General features: G+C 41.3%; 3 long non-coding RNA genes across 3 annotated transcripts; 1 reads left to right on the forward strand and 2 right to left on the reverse strand.

The window, feature by feature from the left end:
• Positions 1-964: 964 nt before the first annotated feature.
• LOC127926975 (uncharacterized) lies at positions 965-20499 on the reverse strand. Its single transcript, XR_008125760.1, has 3 exons — positions 20175-20499; positions 6858-7008; positions 965-2713 (listed from the first exon to the last, which is right to left on the reverse strand). It is a non-coding gene; the product is annotated as an uncharacterized LOC127926975 (long non-coding RNA).
• LOC127926977 (uncharacterized) lies at positions 4751-6459 on the reverse strand. The gene is made up of 3 exons (XR_008125762.1): positions 5822-6459; positions 5132-5646; positions 4751-5028 (listed from the first exon to the last, which is right to left on the reverse strand). It is a non-coding gene; the product is annotated as an uncharacterized LOC127926977 (long non-coding RNA).
• LOC127926976 (uncharacterized) lies at positions 18427-19179 on the forward strand. Its single transcript, XR_008125761.1, has 3 exons — positions 18427-18488; positions 18553-18988; positions 19053-19179. It is a non-coding gene; the product is annotated as an uncharacterized LOC127926976 (long non-coding RNA).
• Positions 20500-26400: the final 5901 nt, after the last annotated feature.

Below are 26400 nucleotides of genomic sequence, written 5' to 3' on the forward strand. Positions count from 1 at the left end.
AAGAGTTAACAGCAGGTATCCTAAGTAGTTAGAGTTAACAGCAGGTGTCAGGTGTCTTGATAATACTATAGAATAATGCAGTGAGTCAGTGGTTCCTGTGCCACTTGTAATTGCTTTGGAGTAGTTTAAATAAAATAAAGTTTAAAGTAGTTTAAATAAAATAAAATAATGTTTTGATATTTGATATGATCTATACATTAATAATATATGTCTTGTGCTTTTGGCAATGATTTATGTGTAATAATTATCTATAACAAGTGATACCATGTATTACTGCATAGCATTTTGTCTTCATTTTGGCAGATGAACTCAGGCTTATTCCCCAAGATGAACTCAGGCTTATTCCCCAAGATGAACTCAGGCTTATTCCCCAAGATTAACTCAGGCTTATTCCCCAAGATTAACTCAGGCTTATTCCCCAAGATTAACTCAGGCTTATTCCCCAAGATTAACTCAGGCTTATTCCCCAAGATTAACTCAGGCTTATTCCCCAAGATTAACTCAGGCTTATTCCCCAAGATGAACTCAGGCTTATTCCCCAAGATTAACTCAGGCTTATTCCCCAAGATTAACTCAGGCTTATTCCCCAAGATTAACTCAGGCTTATTCCCCAAGATTAACTCAGGTTTTCACCCAGTGGTTAAGGAGTTGGACCTGTGCCCTAAAGGTGGCTGGTTTGAATCCCGGTGGAAAATGTGCTATTTGCCAACTGCTGGGTTGCATGATGTCATTTATTGACGGGCTGGAAGACGTACTCTGTCTTTTCTATTCTGAGGTTGTTTACTCGCAATATCAGATATTAAGATGATTTTTATAATGCATTTATACTAAGGTTGAGGTTCTGACTAGTGATTATTTACCTGGGATTCAATATCTGCTATAGTTACTTTTTTTCTCACCCAAAAGTAACACAGCCTTAATATGAGATATAGAGCTAACTAAAGTAATGAGACCATTTTAGAAATCAAATCAAATCAAATGTTATTTGTCACATACACATGGTTAGCAGATGTTAAATGCGAGTGTAGCGAAATGCTTGTGCTTCTAGTTCCGACAATGCAGTGATAACCAACAAGTAATCTAACTAACAATTCCAAAACTACTGTCTTATACACAGTGTAAGGGGATAAGGAACATGTACATAAGGATATATGAATGAGTGATGGTACAGAGCAGCATACAGTAGATGATATCGAGTACAGTATATACATATGAGATGAGTGTGTAGACAAAGTAAACAAAGTGGCATAGTTAAAGTGGCTAGTGATACATGTGTTACATAAGGATGCAGTCGATGATGTAGAGTACAGTATATACATATGCATATGAGATGAATAATGTAGGGTAAGTAACATTATATAAGGTAGCATTGTTTAAAGTGGCTAGTGATATATTTACATCATTTCCCATCAATTCCCATTATTAAAATGGCTGGAGTTGGGTCAGTGTCAATGACAGTGTGTTGGCAGCAGCCACTCAATGTTAGTGGTGGCTGTTTAACAGTCTAATGGCCTTGAGATAGAAGCTGTTTTTCAGTCTCTCGGTCCCAGCTTTGATGCACCTGTACTGACATCGCCTTCTGGATGATAGCGGGGTGAACAGGCAGTGGTTCGGGTGGTTGATGTCCTTGATGATCTTTATGGCCTTCCTGTAACAACGGGTGGTGTAGGTGTCCTGGAGGGCAGGTAGTTTGCCCCCGGTGATGCGTTGTGCAGTCCTCACTACCCTCTGGAGAGCCTTACGGTTGAGGGCGGAGCAGTTGCCGTACCAGGCGGTGATACAGCCCGCCAGGATGCTCTCGATTGTGCATCTGTAGAAGTTTGTGAGTGCTTTTGGTGACAAGCCGAATTTCTTCAGCCTCCTGAGGTTGAATAGGCGCTGCTGCGCCTTCTTCACGACGCTGTCAGTGTGAGTGGACCAATTCAGTTTGTCTGTGATGTGTATGCCGAGGAACTTAAAACTAGCTACCCTCTCCACTACTGTTCCATCGATGTGGATAGGGGGTGATCCCTCTGCTGTTTCCTGAAGTCCACAATCATCTCCTTAGTTTTGTTGACGTTGAGTGTGAGGTTATTTTCCTGACACCACACTCCGAGGGCCCTCACCTCCTCCCTGTAGGCCGTCTCGTCGTAGTTGGTAATCAAGCCTACCACTGTTGTGTCGTCCGCAAACTTGATGATTGAGTTGGAGCGTGCATGGCCACGCAGTCGTGGGTGAACAGGGAGTACAGGAGAGGGCTCAGAACGCACCCTTGTGGGGCCTCCGTGTTGAGGATCAGCGGGGAGGAGATGTTGTTGCCTACCCTCACCACCTGGGGGCGGCCCGTCAGGAAGTCCAGTACCCAGTTGCACAGGGCGGGGTCGAGACCCATGGTCTCGAGCTTGATGACGAGCTTGGAGGGTACTATGGTGTTGAATGCCGAGCTGTAGTCGATGAACAGCATTCTCACATAGGTATTCCTCTTGTCCAGGTGGGTTAGGGCAGTGTGCAGTGTGGTTGAGATTGCATCGTCTGTGGACCTATTTGGATAGGTCCACAGACGATAGTCTGTGGTTGCCTGCTATTTTATGTCCATCATATTGCTGCTTGTAGCCTATAACTGATGCTTCATGGTCCATCATATTGCTGCTTGTTGACTATAACTGATGCTTCATGGTCCATCATATTGCTGCTTGTAGTCTATAACTGATGCTTCTTGGTCATATGCTCCCATCTATTGGAAATGTTACAATTAAAAATTATTAATTCACCTACAGACGTTGGTGGGGCTGCTGAGAAATAAAGTGTATTTTTCTGGTTAATTCCTTAGATCTCTAACCTGCCCCACCTATCACACGCCAATTGCTGGACTTTCACATAGAAGTTACTTGGTCACCCAGTTCAAACCACATTTGAAAAATCAAACAGATGTGGCTTGTTGATCAAGTGTTCTGCCTTGCAATTATAAATATAATAAAATAACAAAACAAAAACAGCAAAATGCTGAGACAGGTCTTGATTAACAAAATAATCAAAATGCTTTTAGTACTATAATGGTATTTACTAACATAATATTATTACTAAAACAGTTTCTAAAATAATTAGGATTTAGGCTAAAATAGGTAATACATAGGGTTATATGCTGATGTAAAAAAAAGAGCTTTATAAATACATTTGATTGATTGTTAGGTTTGGGGATTTTAAGGCAAAAAAACATTATGGGTTTATAGGTCTCTTGCTCCTCCCTGTGGCCTTCTGTGGGTACTACATAACTCATTCACGACACCTGCTAGGCTCATAATCTGAGGTAGCAACTGCGTCAGATCTACAAATCAATGAGCTATACCTGTCCATTTGTTTCCTAACTCAGTGAAACTGCGCAGCTTTCACTCAATCCGATGCCGACGAACGAACATTTAGATGCATAACAAATTACCCAGCAGCCATTTAGAAATAAGTCATCAAAAAAGTGTTGTTTCTTAATTTAAAAAATGTCTTCTGGCTGTTTAAATCGGCCACATCTTGAAAAAGAGGACAGGGAGATACGTTTTAGTTAGGTGGTATACCTTTTCTGAAAACAAATATGGTTAACCATGACCAGAAAATGTTTAAGGTTTAGCACCTCCTATAAAGGCTTCTATATATGTTCTATATATACTGTATACTCAGACACTTCCTAACCTCCTATAAAGGGTTCTATATATATTCTATATATACTGTATACTCAGACACTTCCTAACCTCCTATAAAGGGTTCTATATATATTCTATATATACTGTATACTCAGACACTTCCTAACCTCCTATAAAGGGTTCTATATATATTCTATATATACTGTATACTCAGACACTTCCTAACCTCCTATAAAGGGTTCTATATATATATATATAGTATTCAGACACTTCCTAACATCCTATAAAGGGGGTGGGCGGGGCGGGGTCAGTCTGTTATATCTGGAGTATTTATCCTGTCTTATCTGGTGTCCTGTGTGAATTTAAGTATATCTCTATTTTTCTCTCTTTCTCTCTCTCTGAGGACCTGAGCCCTAGGACCATGCCTCAGGACTACCTGGCCTGATGACTCCTTGCTGTCCCCAGTCCAGCTGGTCAAGCTGCTGCTTCAGTTTCAAATGTTCTGCCTGTGGCTACGGAACCCTGACCTGTTCACCGGACATGCTACCTGTCCCAGACCTGCTACCTGTCCCAGACCTGCTGTTTTCAACTCGCTAGAGACAGTAGATGTACTCTGAATCATCAGCTTTGAAAAGCCAACTGACATTTACTCCTGAGGTGCTGACCTGTTGAACCCTCTACAACCACTGTGATTATTATTATTTGACCCTGCTTGTCATCTATGAACATTTGAACATCTTGGCCATGTTCTGTTATAATCTCCACCCGGCACAGCCAGAAGAGGACTGGCCACCCTACATAGCCTGGTTCCTCTCTAGGTTTCTTCCTAGGTTTTGGCCTTTGTAGGGGTTTGTCTTAGCCACCGTGCTTCTACACCTGCATTGCTTGCTGTTAGGGGTTTTAGGCTGGGTTTCTGTACAGCACTTTGAGACATCAGCTGATGTATGAAGGGCTTCATAAATACATTTGATTGAATTTGAATTGATGTGGATGAAGTCTTATTCCAGACCCACAAAGAAGGAGAAAAGTCGCCCAAAACAATTACTTGTTTTTTCTTCTACTGAGCTTTTGTTGTTTGTTGGAACATTTAGAGAAAATAAGAAGTATTTTCCCCTTATTTGTATTGATAGTGTGTTATGTTCAGAATACACAGCCTTTACACATCCAGATACCTGTGTGTTATGTTCAGAATACACAGCCATACTTTACACATCCAGATACCTGTGTGTTATGTTCAGAATACACAGCCATACTTTACACATCCAGATACCTGTGTGTTATGTTCAGAATACACAGCCATACTTTACACATCCAGATACCTGTGTGTTATGTTCAGAATACACAGCCATACTTTACACATCCAGATACCTGTGTGTTATGTTCAGAATACACAGCCATACTTTACACATCCAGATACCTGTGTGTTATGTTCAGAATACACAGCTGTGTGTTATGTTTACACATACACCAGATACCTGTGTGTTATGTTCAGAATACACAGCCTTTACACATCCAGATACCTGTGTGTTATGTTCAGAATACACAGCCATACTTTACACATCCAGATACCTGTGTGTTATGTTCAGAATACACAGCCTTTACACATCCAGATACCTGTGTGTTATGTTCAGAATACACAGCCTTTACACATCCAGATACCTGTGTGTTATGTTCAGAATACACAGCCATACTTTACACATCCAGATACCTGTGTGTTATGTTCAGAATACACAGCCTTTACACATCCAGATACCTGTGTGTTATGTTCAGAATACACAGCCTTTACACATCCAGATACCTGTGTGTTATGTTCAGAATACACAGCCATACTTTACACATCCAGATACCTGTGTGTTATGTTCAGAATACACAGCCATACTTTACACATCAGGATACCTGTGTGTTATGTTCAGAATACACAGCCTTTACACATCCAGATACCTGTGTGTTATGTTCAGAATACACAGCCTTTACACATCCAGATACCTGTGTGTTATGTTCAGAATACACAGCCATACTTTACACATCCAGATACCTGTGTGTGTTATGTTCAGAATACACATACAGATACCTGTGTGTTATGTTCAGAATACACAGCCTTTACACATCCAGATACCTGTGTGTCATGTTCAGAATACACAGCCTTTACACATCCAGATACCTGTGTGTCATGTTCAGAATACACAGCCATACTATACACATCCAGATACCTGTGTGTTATGTTCAGAATACACAGCCTTTACACATCCAGATACCTGTGTGTTATGTTCAGAATACACAGCCTTTACACATCCAGATACCTGTGTGTTATGTTCAGAATACACAGCCTTTACACATCCAGATACCTGTGTGTCATGTTCAGAATACACAGCCTTTACACATCCAGATACCTGTGTGTCATGTTCAGAATACACAGCCTTTACACATCCAGATACCTGTGTGTTATGTTCAGAATACACAGCCTTTACACATCCAGATACCTGTGTGTTATGTGTGATTATTATGCCCTGCACACCGGAAAAGCAAAAGTCTCAAGTGGTTTTCATTTATACTGTCAGTGTGTAGTTGGTGCTTTGTGTTCTTATTCAAAGGATGGTTTGTGTTGCAGCAACAACAAAACATGTTTTAAGTGTTTAAAGAGTTTTGCAAGAATTGTTTTTCTTTTGCAAGAGATGTATAATGTTTTGTTACTTTGATGTCATGTGTTGTGGTTAGGTTGTGGTTAGGTTGTGGTTAGGTTGTGGTTAGGTTGTGGTTAGGTTGTGGTTAGGTTGTGGTTAGGTTAGGTTGTGGTTAGGTTGTGGTTAGGTTGTGGTTAGGTTAGGTTGTGGATAGGTTAGGTTGTGGTTAGGTTAGGTTGTGGTTAGGTTTGTGTTAGGTTAGGTTGTGGTTAGGTTAGGTTTGTGGATAGGTTAGGTTAGGTTGTGGTTAGGTTGTGGTTAGGTTAGGTTAGGTTGGTTAGGTTGTGGTTAGGTTAGGTTGTGGTTAGGGTTGTGGAGGTTAGGTTAGGTTAGGTTGTGGTTAGGTTAGGTTGTGGTTAGTGTGCAGAGTTTTGCAGAAATAAGATAAGATATAAGATAAGCAAGCAATCAGAAAAAACTGTAAAATCCTAGAAAAACAATATGTTACAGACACATGAAGGCCATCAGCAATCATTTCTGGGGAAAATAATACATGTGAAAAATGGTGGATGTACCGTTTAGAAACAAACTCTTAATCAATTCTAAAACAACATTGTCATCTCACCTCTTAGCTTTGGTGTCATGTTCTCCAGAGAGACTCCTTTTAGAGGCAGGCCCCCCTCCTCGCTCTCCTCAGAGAGACTCCTTTTAGATGCAGGCCCCCCTCCTTTCTCTCCTTTCTCTCCCCAGAGAGACTCATTTTAGAGCACTGACCCCTAAACAGAGATCCAACATGTTGGTTGTGGTTAACACAGTGACAACTAAACAGAGATCCAACATGTTGGTTGTGGTTAACACAGTGACAACTAAACAGAGATACAACATGTTGGTTGTGGTTAACACAGTGACAACTAAACAGAGATACAACATGTTGGTTGTGGTTAACACAGTGACAACTAAACAGAGATCCAGCATGTTGGTTGTGGTTATTAACACAGTGACAACTAAACAGAGATCCAGCATGTTGGTTGTGGTTATTAACACAGTGACAACTAAACAGAGATCCAACATGTTGGTTGTGATTATTAGCACAGTGACAACTAAACAGAGATCCAACATGTTGGTTGTGGTTAACACAGTGACAACTAAACAGAGATCCAGCATGTTGGTTGTGGATAACACAGTGTCAACTAAACAGAGATCCAACATGTTGGTTGTGGTTAACACAGTGACAACTAAACAGAGATAACACAGTGACCATCCAACATGTTGGTTGTGGTTAACACAGTGACAACTAAACAGAGATCCAGCATGTTGGTTGTGGTTAACACAGTGACAACTAAACAGAGATCCAGCATGTTGGTTGTGGTTAACACAGTGACAACTAAACAGAGATCCAGCATGTTGGTTGTGGTTAACACAGTGACAACTAAACAGAGATCAACATGTTGGTTGTGGTTATTAACACAGTAACAACTAAACAGAGATCCAACATGTTGGTTGTGGTTAACACAGTAACAACTAAACATAGATCCAACATGTTGGTTGTGGTTAACACAGTGACAACTAAACAGAGATCCAACATGTTGGTTGTGGTTAACACAGTGACAACTAAACAGAGATCCAGCATGTTGGTTGTGGTTAACACAGTTACAACTAAACAGAGATCCAGCATGTTGGTTGTGGTTAACACAGTGACAACTAAACAGAGATCCAGCATGTTGGTTGTGGTTAACACAGTGACAACTAAACAGAGATCCATCATGTTGGTTGTGGTTATTAACACAGTGACAACTAAACAGAGATCCAACATGTTGGTTGTGGTTATTAACACAGTGACAACTAAACAGAGATCCAACATGTTGGTTGTGGTTAACACAGTGACAACTAAACAGAGATCCATCATGTTGGTTGTGGTTATTAACACAGTGACAACTAAACAGAGATCCAACATGTTGGTTGTGGTTAACACAGTGACAACTAAACAGAGATCCAACATGTTGGTTGTGGTTATTAACACAGTGACAACTAAACAGAGATCCAACATGTTGGTTGTGGTTAACACAGTGACAACTAAACAGAGATCCAACATGCTGGTTGTGGTTAACACAGTGACAACTAAACAGAGATCCAACATGTTGGTTGTGGTTAACACAGTGACAACTAAACAGAGATCCATCATGTTGGTTTTGGTTATTAACACAGTGACAACTAAACAGAGATACAACATGTTGGTTGTGGTTAACACAGTGACAACTAAACAGAGATCCAGCATGTTGGTTGTGGTTATTAACACAGTGACAACTAAACAGAGATCCAACATGTTGGTTGTGGTTATTAACACAGTGACAACTAAACAGAGATCCAACATGTTGGTTGTGGTTAACACAGTGACAACTAAACAGAGATCCATCACTAAAGTAATGAGACCATTTTAGAAAATCATGGGACATATAGTCTGTGGTGCTGCTATTTTATGTCCATCATATTGCTGCTTGTAGACTATAACTGATGCTTCATGGTCCATCATTATTGCTAACTTGTAGCTCTATAACTGATGCTTCATGGTCCATCATATTGCTGCTTGTAGACTATAACTGATGCTTCATGGTCCATCATATTGCTGCTTGTAGACTATAACTGATGCTTCATGGTCCATCATATTGCTGCTTGTAGACTATAACTGATGCTTCATGGTCATATTGCTGCTTGTAGTCTATAACTGATGCTTCATGGTCCATCATATTGCTGCTATAACTGATGCTTCATGGTCCTATACTATAACTGATGCTTCATGGTCCATCATATTGCTGCTTGTAGACTATAACTGATGCTTCATGGTCCATCATATTGCTGCTTGTAGACTATAACTGATGCTTCATGGTCCATCATATTGCTGCTTGTAGACTATAACTGATGCTTCATGATCCATCATATTGCTGCTTGTAGTCTATAACTGATGCTTCATGGTCCATCATATTGCTGCTTGTAGTCTATAACTGATGCTTCATGGTCCATCATATTGCTGCTTGTAGACTATAACTGATGCTTCATGGTCCATCATATTGCTGCTTGTAGACTATAACTGATGCTTCATGGTCCATCATATTGCTGCTTGTAGACTATAACTGATGCTTCATGGTCCATCATATTGCTGCTTGTAGACTATAACTGATGCTTCATGGTCCATCATATTGCTGCTTGTAGACTATAACTGATGCTTCATGGTCCATCATATTGCTGCTTGTAGTCTATAACTGATGCTTCATGGTCCATCATATTGCTGCTTGTAGACTATAACTGATGCTTCATGGTCCATCATATTGCTGCTTGTAGACTATAACTGATGCTTCATGGTCCATCATATTGCTGCTTGTAGACTATAACTGATGCTTCATGGTCCATCATATTGCTGCTTGTAGACTATAACTGATGCTTCATGGTCCATCATATTGCTGCTTGTCCATCATATTGTCTAGATTATAACTGATGCTTATGGGTCCATCATATTGCTGCTTGTAGACTATAACTGATGCTTCATGGTCCATCATATTGCTGCTTGTAGACTATAACTGATGCTTCATGGTCCATCATATTGACTATAACTGCTTGGTAGTCTATAACTGATGCTTCATGGTCCATCATATTGCTGCTTGTAGACTATAACTGATGCTTCATGGTCCATCATATTGCTGCTTGTAGACTATAACTGATGCTTCATGGTCCATCATATTGCTGCTTGTAGACTATAACTGATGCTTCATGGTCCATCATATTGCTGCTTGTAGACTATAACTGATGCTTCATGGTCCATCATATTGCTGCTTGTAGACTATAACTGATGCTTCATGGTCCATCATATTGCTGCTTGTAGTCTATAACTGATGCTTCATGGTCCATCATATTGCTGCTTGTAGACTATAACTGATGCTTCATGGTCCATCATATTGCTGCTTGTAGACTATAACTGATGCTTCATGGTCTATTGCTGCTTGTAGACTATAACTGATGCTTCATGGTCCATCATATTGCTGCTTGTAGACTATAACTGATGCTTCATGGTCCATCATATTGCTGCTTGTAGTCTATAACTGATGCTTCATGGTCCATCATATTGCTGCTTGTAGACTATAACTGATGCTTCATGGTCTATTGCTGCTTGTAGACTATAACTGATGCTTCATGGTCATATTGCTGCTTGTAGACTATAAACTGATGCTTCATGGTCCATCATATTGCTGCTTGTAGACTATAACTGATGCTTCATGGTCCATCATATTGCTGCTTGTAGACTATAACTGATGCTTCATGGTCCATCATATTGCTGCTTGTAGACTATAACTGATGCTTCATGGTCCATCATATTGCTGCTTTGACTATAACTGATGCTTCTATAACTAGATGCTTCATGGTCCATCATATTGCTGCTTGTAGACTATAACTGATGCTTCATGGTCCATCATATTGCTGCTTGTAGACTATAACTGATGCTTCATGGTCCATCATTGCTATAATATTGCTGCTTGTAGACTATAACTGATGCTTCATGGTCCATCATATTGCTGCTTGTAGACTATAACTGATGCTTCATGGTCCATCATATTGCTGCTTGTAGACTATAACTGATGCTTCATGGTCCATCATATTGCTGCTTGTAGTCTATAACTGATGCTTCATGGTCCATCATATTGCTGCTTGTAGACTATAACTGATGCTTCATGGTCCATCATATTGCTGACTATAACTGATGTAGTCTATAACTGATGCTTCATGGTCCATCATATTGCTGCTTGTAGACTATAACTGATGCTTCATGGTCCATCATATTGCTGCTTGTAGCCTATAACTGATGCTTCATGGTCCATCATATTGCTGCTTGTAGACTATAACTGATGCTTCATGGTCCATCATATTGCTGCTTGTAGTCTATAACTGATGCTTCATGGTCCATCATATTGCTGCTTGTAGACTATAACTGATGCTTCATGGTCCATCATATTGCTGCTTGTAGCCTATAACTGATGCTTCATGGTCCATCATATTGCTGCTTGTAGACTATAACTGATGCTTCATGGTCATATTGCTGCTTGTAGACTATAACTGATGCTTCATGATCCATCATATTTCTGCTTGTAGACTATAACTGATGCTTCATGGTCCATCATATTGCTGCTTGTAGTCTATAACTGATGGTTCATGGTCCATCATATTGCTGCTTGTAGACTATAACTGATGCTTCATGGTCCATCATATTGCTGCTTGTAGACTATAACTGATGGTTCATGGTCCATCATATTGCTGCTTGTAGACTATAACTGATGCTTCATGGTCCATCATATTGCTGCTTGTAGACTATAACTGATGCTTCATGGTCCATCATATTGCTGCTTGTAGACTATAACTGATGCTTCATGGTCCATCATATTGCTGCTTGTAGTCTATAACTGATGGTTCATGGTCCATCATATTGCTGCTTGTAGTCTATAACTGATGCTTCATGGTCCATCATATTGCTGCTTGTAGACTATAACTGATGCTTCATGGTCCATCATATTGCTGCTTGTAGACTATAACTGATGCTTCATGGTCCATCATATTGCTGCTTGTAGACTATAACTGATGCTTCATGGTCCATCATATTGCTGCTTGTAGACTATAACTGATGCTTCATGGTCCATCATAATGCTGCTTGTAGTCTATAACTGATGCTTCATGGTCCATCATATTGCTGCTTGTAGACTATAACTGATGCTTCATGGTCCATCATATTGCTGCTTGTAGACTATAACTGATGCTTCATGGTCCATCATATTGCTGCTTGTAGACTATAACTGATGCTTCATGGTCCATCATATTGCTGCTTGTAGACTATAACTGATGCTTCATGGTCCATCATATTGCTGCTTGTAGACTATAACTGATGCTTCATGGTCCATCATATTGCTGCTTGTAGACTATAACTGATGCTTCATGGTCCATCATATTGCTGCTTGTAGACTATAACTGATGCTTCATGGTCCATCATATTGCTGCTTGTAGACTATAACTGATGCTTCATGGTCCATCATATTGCTGCTTGTAGACTATAACTGATGCTTCATGGTCCATCATATTGCTGCTTGTAGACTATAACTGATGCTTCATGGTCCATCATATTGCTGCTTGTAGACTATAACTGATGCTTCATGGTCCATCATATTGCTGCTTGTAGCCTATAACTGATGCTTCATGGTCCATCATATTGCTGCTTGTAGCCTGTAACCTATATTTGATGCATCGTGGTCTTATGCTGCCATCTATTGGAAATATTTACTAATTAAAAATCATAATCTGAGGTAGCAACTGAGTCAGATCTAGAAATCAATGAGCTAGATCTGTCCATTTGGTTTGTAACTCAGTGAACCTGCGCAGCATTCGCTCAATTCGATGCCTACAAACGAACATTTCGATACATATCAAATTACCCAGCAGCCATTAAGAAACAACAAGTCGCCAAAAAAGTGTCATTTCTTAACATTTCTTCAGGCTGTTTAAATCTGCCACATCTTGATAAATAGGACAGGGACATGTGTTTTGTTTTGATTGTATACCTTTTTCTGAAAAACAAAACAATTATGGTTCAAATGCTTAACGTTTGATGGCTCTGCGCCAGACAACTGGGTTACCTGAACAGACAACTGGGTTACCTGTTTAACGTTTGATGGCTCTGCGCCAGACAACAACTGGGTTACCTGAACCTTAACGTTTGATGGCTCTGCGCCAGACAACTGGGTTACCTGAACCTTAAAGTTTGATGGCTCTGCGCCAGACAACTGGGTTACCTGAACCTTAACGTTTGATGGCTATGCGCCAGACAACTGGGTTACCTGAACCTTAACGTTTGATGGCTGCGCCAGACAACTGGGTTACCTGAACCTTAACATTTGATGGCTATATGCGCAGACAACTGGGACATCACTACTGGACAACTGGGTTACCTGAACCCAGACAACGTTTGAATGGCTATGCGCAGGGCATCACAACTGGGTTACCTGAACCTTTAAGGGAACGAGGGCAGTATTGAATGGTTTGGATGAAAAGCCCAAAATAAACTGCCTCAGGCCTGAAGCTAGGATATGCATATGCATGGTAGTATTGGATTGAAAACACTCTAAAGTTTCCAAAACTGTTCAAATAACTGTTTAAATAATAAAACACTGATATGGCAGGCGAAAACCTGAGGAAAAGCCATCCAGGAAGTGGGATTCTTTTGATGTTAGTGTTTTTCCATTGAAAGCCTATCGACAACATAAGTGGATAGGACCCAGATTGCAGTTCCTATGGCTTCCACTAGATGTCAACAGTCTTTAGACATTGTTTCACGATTGTATTCTGAGAAAGGAAGAAGAATGACAGCATTTCATGAGTGGTCGGTTCGAATGAACTAGAACAAACTAAAACAAACATTTATTGTGTAACATGGAGTCTTGAGAGTGCAACCATATGAAGATCATCAAAGGTAAGTGAATAATGGTATCGTTATTTCTGACTTTCGTGACTCCTCTACTTGGCTGGAAAATGATTGCATGCTTTTGTATGCGGGGTGCTGTCCTCAGATAATCGCATGGTATACTTTTGCCCTAAAGCCTTTTTGAAATCTGACACAGCGGCTGGATTAACAAGAAGCTTTATTTTGATGTATGACACTTGTATCTTCATGAAAGTTAAATATTTATATTTCTGTAATTTGAATTTTGCGCTCTGCAATTTCACCGGATGTTGTCGAGGTGTCCCACTAGCGGGATGCTAGAGGTTTTAACATGTACACAGGCTTTAACGTGTTCACAGGTGAACAGTGAGTTCTCACAAAGTAGCCGTAACCTTGTTAATAATAAGCTACCTGAGGTCAATGTTCACGGTTAATGTCGACAGGTCTCATTGATACAATAGAGAAGCTGGCATTGTGACGCAGAACAATGAGCTGAAAGTTCAGAAAGTGAGATGGTGCCACGGTGCTCAATAGAACTAATAGGAGCTGGCAGGTGTAAAAACATGACCAGAAATAAGGCCTGTTTTTACACAATTACCTCATAACTAGGGACATATGGTAATGTTATGAAACCATGGCGGATGCAATGAACCAGTCATCAGAAAAAAAGTAATGTGTCCTACTTGAGGCTCCCTGAAAATAATATTCAAAAGTTCAGTCCTTGGATACAGAGGGGTTAAACACTAAAGTTACCGTCCATCTAGTGAAGAGAGGAGAACCGGACAGAGGTAGCCAGCATCCGTCAACGAGAGAGGGAGAAGCCTTCACGGGATTTAACAGGTGGAAGAAACAACCGGGGAGCTCCATCGGTCCACAAGAAATGCAGGCAGCCAGAAATGATGTAGTGGTAGCTAGGATAACTAGGATGCTACTGGTAGAGTAGCTAGCTAGCTTATCTAGCTGTGCCGACTAGCTTGGCTAGCTAGCAGGTCTCCACAAATCCAGTGAACCACAAAATGAAACAAGGACAGAGAGTGAAAAGGATCTGGCTACACTCATACTGTCCCTGACCGTAAAGCAAAAAAGCAAATTGAACAATAGACTTCGCCGTCTCAACACTGTAATGAACTCTGAGATCTGGGCCCATATCCAAAAAGCGTCTCAGAGTAGAGAATTTGTCGTATAAGTGCTGAGAATAAAGACATTTTACACTTATGGGTATAAATTAAAGCTATGTATGAAGTCTAGTCCCACCTAGTCAGCAGATATTTGGGACACCTCGTGAGCTGTCCTAAGTAGTTAAGAGTTAACAGCAGGTGTCCTAAGTAGTTAAGAGTTAACAGCAGGTGTCCTAAGTAGTTAAGAGTTAACAGCAGGTGTCTTGATAATACTATAAAATAATGCAGTGAGTCAGTGGTTCCTGAGCCACATGTAATTGCTTTGTAGTAGTTAAAAATAATGTTTTGATATTTCTATATGATCAATCCTGTCACGCCCTGGCCTTAGTTATCTTTGTTTTCTTGATTATTTTGGTGTGACATGGGGATTCATGTGTTTTGTCTGGTCTAGGGGTTTGTATGTTTATGGGGTGTTTTCTCGTCTAGGTGTTTATGTAAGTCTATTCTTGGGGGTGGCACACAGGGAGTGTGGCGAAGCCAGGTAGGAGACCTGCGCCAACTTGTGCTTACCGGAGAGCGAGAGGGACCGGGCAGGCACCGCGTTATGCTGTGTAGCGCACGGTGTCCCCAGTGCGGGTGCATAGCCCGGTGCGGTACATACCAGCTCCTCGTATCGGCCGGGCTAGAGTGGGCATCGAGCCAGGTTGGGTGCTCAAGAGCTCCAGTGCACCTGCACGGTCCGGTCTATCCAGTGCCACCTCCACGCACCAGCCCCCACACCAGGCTGTCTCTCCGTCTCATCCCTATGGGTGCTCCCGCCTTTCAGCGCTGCCAGAGCCTTCCTCCTGTCCATAGCTGCTAGAGTCTCCCGCCTGTCCAGAGCTGCTAGAGTCTCCCGCTTGTCCAGAGCTGCTAGAGTCTCCCGCCTGTCCAGAGTCTCCCGCCTGTCCAGAGCTGCTAGAGTCTCCCGCCTTTCCAGAGCTGCTAGAGTCTCCCGCCTGTCCAGAGCTGCTAGAGCCGCCAGTCTGCAAGGAGCCGCCAGTCAGCCAGGAGCCGCCAGAGCAGCCAGTCAGCCAGGATCTGCCAGAGCCGCCAGTCAGCCAGGAGCCGCCAGAGCCGCCAGTCAGCCAGGAGCCACCAGAGCCGTCAGTCAGCCAGGAGCCGCCAGAGCCGCCAGTCAGCCAGGATCCGCCAGAGCCGCCAGTCATCCAGGATCCGCCAGTCAGCCAGGATCTTCCAGTGCCGTCAGTCAGCCAGGATCTTCCAGTGCCGTCAGTCAGCCAGGAGCCGCCAGAGCCGCCAGTCAGCCAGGATATGCCTGAGCCGCCAGTCAGCCAGGATCTACCAGAGCTGTCATTCAGCCAGGATCTGCCAGAGACGTCAGTCAGCCAGAAGCTGCCAGAGCCGTCAAATAGCCTGAGCTACCCCTCAGTCCTGAGCTACCCTCAGTCCTGAGCTACCCCTCAGTCCTGAGCTAACCCTCAGTCCTGAGCTGCCCGTCAGTCCTGAGCTTCCCTCAGTCCGGAGGAGTCTGTTTAGTCCAGTGGGGCCCTTTAATAGGGTTGCCAGTCCTAGGTTGGCGGCGAGGGTCGCCGTTACTAGGAGGCCACAAAAACGGACTAAGACTATGGTAGAGTTGGGTCCACATCCCGCGCCAGAGCCGCCACCGTGGACAGACGCCCACCCAGACCCTCCCCTATGGATTTAGGTGTGCGGCCGGGAGTCCGCACCTTTGGGGGTACTGTCACGCCCTGGCCTTAGTTATCTTTGTTTTCTTTATTATTATGGTCAGGCCAGGGTGTGACATGGGGGATTTATGTGTTTTGACTGGTCTAGGGGTTTTGTATGTTTATGGAGTGTTTACTAGTCTAGGTGTTTATGTAAGTCTATGGTTGCATAGATTGGTTCTCAATTAGAGGCAGGTGTTTATCGTTGTCTCTGATTGGGAACCATATTTAGGCAGCCATGTTCTTTCCTGTGTCAGTGTTTGTGCCACACGAGACTGTTTCGTTGGCAGTTCACTTTGTTTTGTATTTGTTATGTTGAAGTTTTCTTATTAAATACCATGGACACTTACCACGCCGCATATTATATTGGTCCGATCCTTGTTTCACCTCTTCAGAGGAAGACAAATCCATTAATAATATAGACCTACATGCAACAGTATGTCTTGTGCTTTTGGCAATGATTTATGTATAAAAAGTGAGTTAATGCATCACATGAACATGTGGTTGTGACATTTCATCTCCATGGTAACTGTCAATAATAATAAAAAATAAATCACTGTTTGTTAAGGGAGTTCTAGACATTACAGCAACAATATTAATATTATTAATAATAATATTAAGTCACTGTTTGTTAAGGTAGTTATAGACAGTACAGCAACAATAATAATAATAATAATAATAATAATATATATTAATAATAATAAGTCACTGTTTGTTAAGGTAGTTATAGACAGTACATCAACAATAATAATAATAATAATAATAATAAGACACTGTTTGTTAAGGTAGTTATAGACAGTACAGCAACAATAATAATAATAATAATAATAATAAGTCACTGTTTGTTAAGGTAGTTATAGACAGTACAGCAACAATAATAATAATAATAATAATAATAATAATAATAATAAGTCACTGTTTGTTAAGGTAGTTATAGACAGTACAGCAACAATAATAATAATAATAATAATAATAAGTCACTGTTTGTTAAGGTAGTTATAGACAGTACAGCAACAATAATAATAATAATAATAATAATAATAATAAGTCACTGTTTGTTAATGTAGTTATAGACAGTACAGCAACAATAATAATAATAATAATAATAATAATAATAATAATAATAATAAGTCACTGTTTGTTAATGTAGTTATAGACAGTACAGCAACAATAATAATAATAATAATAATAATAATAATAATATATATTAATAATAATAAGTCACTGTTTGTTAAGGTAGTTATAGACAGTACAGCAACAACAATAATAATAATAATAATAAGACACTGTTTGTTAAGGTAGTTATAGACAGTACAGCAACAATAATAATAATAATAATAATAATAAGTCACTGTTTGTTAAGGTAGTTATAGACAGTACAGCAACAATAATAATAATAATAATAATAATAAGTCACTGTTTGTTAAGGTAGTTATAGACAGTACAGCAACAATAATAATAATAATAATAATAATAATAAGTCACTGTTTGTTAAGGTATTTATAGACAGTACAGCAACAATAATAATAATAATAATATATATGAATAATAATAAGTCACTGTTTGTTAAGGTAGTTATAGACAGTACAGCAACAATAATAATAATAATAATAATAATAATAATAATAATAATAATAAGTCACTGTTTGTTAAGGTAGTTATAGACAGTACAGCAACACAAGGCCATGTCTCACACTTATTTTTTATTATTTAATTAAAAGTAGGCTATTTATTGTCTTTCAATCTGTTGTTTTCTAAAAGTATGTGAGAATATAGACAGGAGGGATACAACGGACATGATTGATCTGAGGGGGGAAATCATTGATCCATTCAGAAAGTTTATTTGCAACAAGTAAGATATTTTACATTATGTTAAGTAGACTAGATTATAATGTATAGTAGTGGGTTGTTAGTGATATGTTATATTATGTAAAGTAGACTAGGTTATAATGTATAGTCGTGGGTTGTTAGTGATATGTAGATGTTATATTATGTAAAGTAGACTAGGTTATAATGTATAGTAGTGGGTTGTTAGTGATATGTAGATGTTATATTATGTAAAGTAGACTAGGTTATAATGTATAGTAGTGGGTTGTTAGTGATATGTAGATGTTATATTATGTAAAGTAGGCTAGGTTATAATGTATAGTAGTGGGTTGTTAGTGATATGTTATATTATGTAAAGTAGACTAGGTTATAATGTATAGTAGTGGGTTGTTAGTGATATGTAGATGTTATATTATGTAAAGTAGGCTAGGTTATAATGTATAGTAGTGGGTTGTTAGTGATATGTAGATGTTATATTATGTAAAGTAGGCTAGGTTATAATGTATAGTAGTGGGTTGTTAGTGATATGTTATATTATGTAAAGTAGACTAGGTTATAATGTATAGTCGTGGGTTGTTAGTGATATGTAGATGTTATATTATGTAAAGTAGACTAGGTTATAATGTATAGTAATGGGTTGTTAGTGATATGTAGATGTTATATTATGTAAAGTAGACTAGGTTATAATGTATAGTCGTGGGTTGTTAGTGATATGTAGATGTTATATTATGTAAAGTAGACTAGATTATAATGTATAGTCGTGGGTTGTTAGTGATATGTAGATGTTATATTATGTAAAGTAGACTAGGTTATAATGTATAGTAGCAGGTTGTTAGTGATATGCAGATCGAGGTCTATACCTCGGCTGTAGCCTACATATCATAGATGACCAGTCTAAACCTGTTCAGATCAGTTCACATAATGTTATAGTCCTTCCAGTAGCAGGACAGAGAATGTACTGTATATAACCTACATATCATAGATGACCAGTCTAAACCTGTTCAGATCAGTTCACATTATGTTATAGTCCTTCCAGTAGCAGGACAGAGAATGTAGCAGAGGCCTGATATTTTTTACAACATTTTCAACGGAGGCCATCAGGTCGGTCGGCATGATAATCAGTGATGTATTTTTTTTTAGGTGAGGGAGCGCAGCAAACTATGTAAATGACGTCATAATTTATTCAATCAAAGTTTGTACCGACAGATGTAGTCTATTGAAGAGCCTATCATTACAGGGCTCTCTAACCCTGTTCCTAGAGCGCTACCCTCCTGTACGGTTTTACTTCAACCCTGTTCCTGGGGCGTTACCCTCCGGTAGGGTTTTACTTCAACCCTGTTCCTGGAGCGTTACCCTCCGGTAGGGTTTTACTTCAACCCTGTTCCTGGAGCGTTACCCTCCGGTAGGGTTTCACTCCAACCCCAGTTGTAACTAACCTGATTTATCTTATAAACCAACTCATTATTTTAATCAGGTGACTAGTTTTGAATAGTAATGAAAACCTACAGGATGGTATCTCTCCAGGAACAGGATCAGAGAGCCCTGTTTAAGAAGATGGATAAAATCCATCCTACATTTTTTTTCACTATTCAGCTTCAGCTAACCGTCCTAAAATCTTATTAGAAATGTATATTTTTGTAACAGTAACGTTACCATTCACCTGATAATTAAATATAATTTATTTAGAATTTATCAGAATATTTTCTTAGTGTATTCTTAAAATGAAAGTTCTCCCTCGCACTACACACATGATGATCAGTGACCTAACTTTATAATAGTTTGTATGTTGCCTCTAGACTTACCAGAATCTGCTCGTCTTTCCTTCAAATCAATACTTTTACCCGACTTCTAATGTTGCCGAGAAATGTGCGCCACAGTTTCAACATCCATTTTGTAAGTGCATTCGCCTGCAAACTTACTTTCAACTTCATGAGGAAATTACATAACCAGATTTCCTAAACCCAGACGCAACATCCCGAGTCCACCGGGACCGCTGGGAAGAAGACTGTAGGAAGTCGACCGATGCCGTGATTTGGGGTTTGAGAAGTCAGAAGTTAAAAATGATTCCTTAGTTGTACATTTTCTAGAAATCTAAAGACAAAACCTAGATTTGAGCCAATGAATTATGTATTTGAACATGTTATTACTCCAACTTCGTGAAAGTGACAAACTGGCACGTTATTATTTTAGTAAAAAATACTTGATATCGAAGGAGTGGCTTTAACGGACTGCACATGCGCAGTTCGGCGTGAGGCGACCGTTATACCCGATAATGTGTTTCTCGCATGAGTTTAGCAAACCAACGTTGCCCTGATATGTGCGTCTGTGTCTAGTTAGTAGAAATGTATGTGCATATTACACTTTTTCTGAACAAGGCAGTTAACCCACTGTTCCCCTGAACAAGGCAGTTAACCCACTGTTCCCCTGAACAAGGCAGTTGACCCACTGTTCCCTGAACAAGGCAGTTGACCCACTGTTCCCCTGAACAAGGCAGTTAACCCACTGTTCCCTGAACAAGGCAGTTAACCCACTGTTCCCTGAACAAGGCAGTTGACCCACTGTTCCCCTGAACAAGGCAGTTGACCCACTGTTCCCTGAACAAGGCAGTTAACCCACTGTTCCCTGAACAAGGCAGTTGACCCACTGTTCCCTGAACAAGGCAGTTGACCCACTGTTCCCCTGAACAAGGCAGTTGACCCACTGTTCCCTGAACAAGGCAGTTGACCCACTGTTCCCCTGAACAAGGCAGTTAACCCACTGTTCCCTGAACAAGGCAGTTGACCCACTGTTCCCTGAACAAGGCAGTTAACCCACTGTTCCCCTGAACAAGGCAGTTTACCCACTGTTCCCCTGAACAAGGCAGCTAACCCACTGTTCCCTGAACAAGGCAGTTGACCACTGTTCCCCTGAACGAGGCAGTTAACCCACTGTTCCCCTGAACAAGGCAGTTAACCCACTGTTCCCTGAACAAGGCAGTTTACCCACTGTTCCCCTGAACAAGGCAGTTTACCCACTGTTCCCCTGAACAAGGCAGTTAACCCACTGTTCCCTGAACAAGGCAGTTAACCCACTGTTCCCCTGAACAAGGCAGTTAACCCACTGTTCCCCTGAACAAGGCAGTTAACCCACTGTTCCCCTGAACAAGGCAGTTAACCCACTGTTCCCCCTGAACAAGGCAGTTAACCCACTGTTCCCTGAACAAGGCAGTTAACCCACTGTCCCCCTGAACAAGGCAGCTAACCCACTGTTCCCCTGAACAAGGCAGCTAACCCACTGTTCCCCTGAACAAGGCAGCTAACCCACTGTTCCCTGAACAAGGCAGTTAACCCACTGTTCCCCTGAACAAGGCAGTTATCCCACTGTTCCCCTGAACAAGGCAGTTAACCCACTGTTCCCTGAACAAGGCAGTTAACCCACTGTTCCCCTGAACAAGGCAGTTTACCCACTGTTCCCCTGAACAAGGCAGTTGACCCACTGTTCCCCTGAACAAGGCAGTTAACCCACTGTTCCCCCGGTAGACCATCATTGTAATAAATGTTTTTTTCTTAATAACCTGACTTACTTAGTTAAATAAAGGTTACTTACTGAACAAAAAATATATATACTTTAGTAAAAAGAAATATATATATACAAAAGTATGTGGACACCCCTTCAAATATGTGGATTCGGCTATTTCAGCCACACCTGTCAGGTGTATAAAATCGAGCACACAGCCATGCAGTCTCCATAGACAAACATTAGCATAGAATGAAAATCTAAGTGACTTTCAACGTGGCACAGTCATAGGATGCCAGAGAGAATAAAGTAGACGGCACGGGTCAAAGTAATTGATTTATGTCCAAATATGGGCCTCCGAATGGCCAGGCCATCCTGTTCCTGTGGTCACGTGTTAGAGGGTGTGTGTTATTTTATATCTATATGGCATCCTTTGAAGTAGTCATGGTGATTGATGTCTTGGGGCCTGGTTGAACTGGGGGTTGAGTGTTTGAACTTTTGGAACGTGTATGTCCCCCACCCCCAGTTGTATTGTCCTTATGGTTGTTATCTATGAAGCAGGAGTGTGTGTGTGTGTGTGTGTGTGTGTGTGTGTGTGTGTGTGTGTGTGTGTGTGTGTGTGTGTGTGTGTGTGTGTGTGTGTGTGTGTGTTAGAAACAAGGAATGTGTGTGTGTGTGTGTGTGTGTTAGAAACAAGGTCCCTTGGCATTGTGTCCATTTCAGGATTTAAACAACAATTAAACAGCCATCTAAATAATGTTTCTCAGCCTAGTTTCCTATTTAGTTCTCTTTATATGTACAGGCACAGAGCTTCCAGATGGCTCCAGCCTAAGGATTTTCAGTGCATGTACACCTGGGGAGATTAGAACCCCAAAGAAAAGATCCTAAAGGTACTTTCAGATTCAGGTTTATCATGACAGCCGCTTTATGAAAGGCCTTTACTTAGGGCTAAAGAGCTTCTACACAGCTCCTTAATTAATGCTGTGGGATGATGAAATTAGGTATTTCTAGGAGTGCTTAAACAAATCTACAGTGAAACAAACATGTACACTTTACATACATATTTATTGACTTTTAAAAAGACCACAGTAACATGACAGAATTTGTGCAAATGCGACGAAATCTGCTAGTGGATATTACATGTACAACAGTAGTATTCGGTAACAAGCAATACGTATTAAACATGTGGCACATGCAATCAGGACAGCCTCTTTATGAAAGGCCTTTAACTATGGCTTAACAGTTTTCTACACATCTTATTAATTAATTATGTGGGCATACCCAGGATTTACAGGCAGGACGTTTGATCTACACATGGAGGGAAAACTTACGGAGTTTTGATGGATCGGGCAAGCGTCTTTGAGTTGGTGAATTCGAAACGGATAATGGTCAGGGCTAACCGGACCCTTTATCTGTAAGAACTAGTAAACATTTTGGAATTATAACATGTGTTAAAATGTAGGTACTAAATATTTTGAATTAAATCACGGGTTTTAAAAATGTATGTCACGCTTTAACGATAGGAGAAGAGGGGGTTTAGGGGGGTTATTAACTTTATGGAAAACAATATTCACACTATGTGGATTATAAACATGTACATACATAGAGAACCAACACATCAAGATCTAACAGGGATGAGGGGGATTCATAGTACAACAGGAGGCTTCTGTAACCTGCAATACGTGTTAAATATGTTTTACATACATCCACGACTGAATGGTTTCACAAACTACCTTTAAAGGTTTTGTCAGAAAGTTGTAACAGGCCTCATTCACCAGTCTAGAGATGAACCTAGAGACACCAAAAACATCACCGCTTAGAGCAGCTTGGAGATTATTACCCATGTAAGGGGGAGCAAAAGAGCTGATTTAACCAACTCTGTACAAACCCCGACACGGGGTATGATAACTCTGACGCGTACGTCTAATGATTATTGTAGATGTTTACAACTGAGGGAGTTGACAGTAGGTCAATGAGATGTATAAAGGCAAATTGACATAACGGACCTCAAAGACCAACAGCCTACTTAATAATATAGAATGCAGGGGTGTGTACTGAACATGTAACCATTATAAAACAAAATGGTCTACGGTCAAATGCATCTATAGTTTTTAATGAAGGGCAGTGGTCGCTGCATTCATATAGATTATTTCAACATAGTCTAGATCAGTCCACAGGTTGCAGTGGTCGCTGCATTCATATAGATTATTTCAACATAGTCTAGATCAGTCCACAGGTTGCAGTGGTCGCTGCATTCATATAGATTATTTCAACATATAGATCAGTCCACAGGTTTTAGATTATTTCAACATAGTCTAGATCAGCCCACAGGTTGCAGTGGTCGCTGCATTTATAGATTATTTCAACATAGTCTAGATCAGTCCACAGGTTGCAGTGGTCGCTGCATTCATATAGATTATTTCAACATAGTCTAGATCAGAAAACAGGTTGCAGTGGTGTGCTGCATTCATATAGATTATTTCAACATAAAAGTCTAGCAGTCCACAGGTTGCAGTGGTGTGTGTGCATTCATATAGATTATTTCAACATAGTTTAGATCAGTCCACAGGTTGCAGTGGTGCTGCATTCATATGATTATTTCAACATCACCCCGGTCTAGATCAGTCCACAGTTGCAGTGGTCGCTGCATTCATTAGATTATTTCAACATAGTCTAGATCAGCCACAGGTTGCAGTGGTCGCTGCATTCATTTAGATTATTTAAACATAATCTAGATCAGTCCACAGGTTGCCCGCTGCATTCAGGGTTATACATTATTTCAGGGTTAAACATAGTCTAGATCAGTCCACAGGTTGCAGTGATATCTCTGCATTCACCCCAGGGTTCAACATAGTCTAGAGCAGTCCACAGGTTGCAGTGGTCGCTGCATTCATATGCAGTCCACAGGTTGCATCGGTCGGCATTCATTTAATTACATTGATAGTCTAGATCAGTCCACAGGTTGACAGATTCATATAGATTAATGATAATATTATTTAGTCAGAAATTGAAGCCGTTGATACAGTTGTGTATCTATCCCCTGCCCTGCTGATGGTGCATATCTCTATAAGCATTCAGAAAATGTCCTTTCCCCATCACCCCAGGGTTGAAGCAGCAGGATTGAGTATGTGTCGTTTCAAAAACAAAGCCCAGTGCCCCCCACCCCAGGGTTAAACATTGATATCTCTAGAGCCCGGTGCACCCCGGGGTTAAACATTGATATCTCTAAGCAGTTGCCCGGTGCCCCCACCCCAGGGTTAAACATTGATATCTCTAAAGAGCCCGGTGCCCCCACCCCAGGGTTAAACATTGTCTAAGCAGAGCCCGGTGCCCCCCCCCAGGGTTAAACATTGATATCTCTAAGCAGAGCCCGGTGCCCCCACCCCAGGGTTAAACATTGATATCTCTTGCCCCCCCGGGGTTAAACATTGATATCATCTAAGCAGAGCCCGGTGCCCCCCACCCCAGGGTTAAACATTGATATCTCTAAGAGCCCGGTGCCCCCACCCCAGGGTTAAACATTGATATCTCTAAGCAGAGCCCGGTGCCCCCACCCCCTCCAGACCCCAGGGTTAAACATTGATATCTCTAAGCAGAGCCCGGTGCTCCCCCACCCCAGGGTTAAACATTGATATCTCTAAGCAGAGCCCGGTGCCCCCACCCCAGGGTTAAACATTGATATCTCTAGTGCCCCCCCCCAGGGTTAAACATTGATATCTCTAAAGAGCCCGGTGCCCCCACCCCAGGGTTAAACATTGATATCTCTAAGCAGAGCCCGGTGCCCCCACCCCAGGGTTAAACATTGATATCTCTAAGCAGAGCCCGGTGCCCCCACCCCCAGGGTTAAACATTGATATCTCTAAGCAGAGCCCGGTGCCCCCCACCCCAGGGTTAAACATTGATATCTCTAAGCAGAGCCCGGTGCCCCCACCCCAGGGTTAAACATTGATATCTCTAAGCAGAGCCCGGTGCCCCCAGGGTTAAACATTGATATCTCTAAGCAGAGCCCGGTGCCCCCACCCCAGGGTTAAACATTGATATCTCAGGGTTACATTGATATCTCAGAGCCCGGTGCCCCCACCCCAGGGTTAAACATTGATATCTCTAAGCAGAGCCCGGATATCTCTGCCCCCCCACCCCAGGGTTAAACATTGATATCTCTACAGCAGAGCCCGGTGCACCCCAGGGTTAAACATTGATATCTCTAAGCAGAGTGCCCCCCGTTAAACATTGTGCCCCCACCCCAGGGTTAAACATTGATATCTCTAAGCAGAGCCCGGTGCCCCCACCCCAGGGTTAAACATTGATATCTCTAAGCAGAGCCCGGTGCCCCAGGGTTAAACATTGATATCTCTAAGCAGAGCCCGGTGCCCCCACCCCAGGGTTAAACATTGATATCTCTAAGCAGAGCCCGGTGCCCCACCCCAGGGTTAAACCCTAAGCAGAGGGTTAAACATTGATATCTCTAAAGAGCCCGGTGCCCCCACCCCAGGGTTAAACATTGATATCTCTAAGCAGAGCCCGGTGCCCCAC

The sequence above is a fragment of the Oncorhynchus keta genome, unplaced genomic scaffold (genome assembly GCF_023373465.1).
Source record: "Oncorhynchus keta strain PuntledgeMale-10-30-2019 unplaced genomic scaffold, Oket_V2 Un_contig_8780_pilon_pilon, whole genome shotgun sequence".
NCBI classification, from domain to species: Eukaryota; Metazoa; Chordata; class Actinopteri; order Salmoniformes; family Salmonidae; genus Oncorhynchus; species Oncorhynchus keta.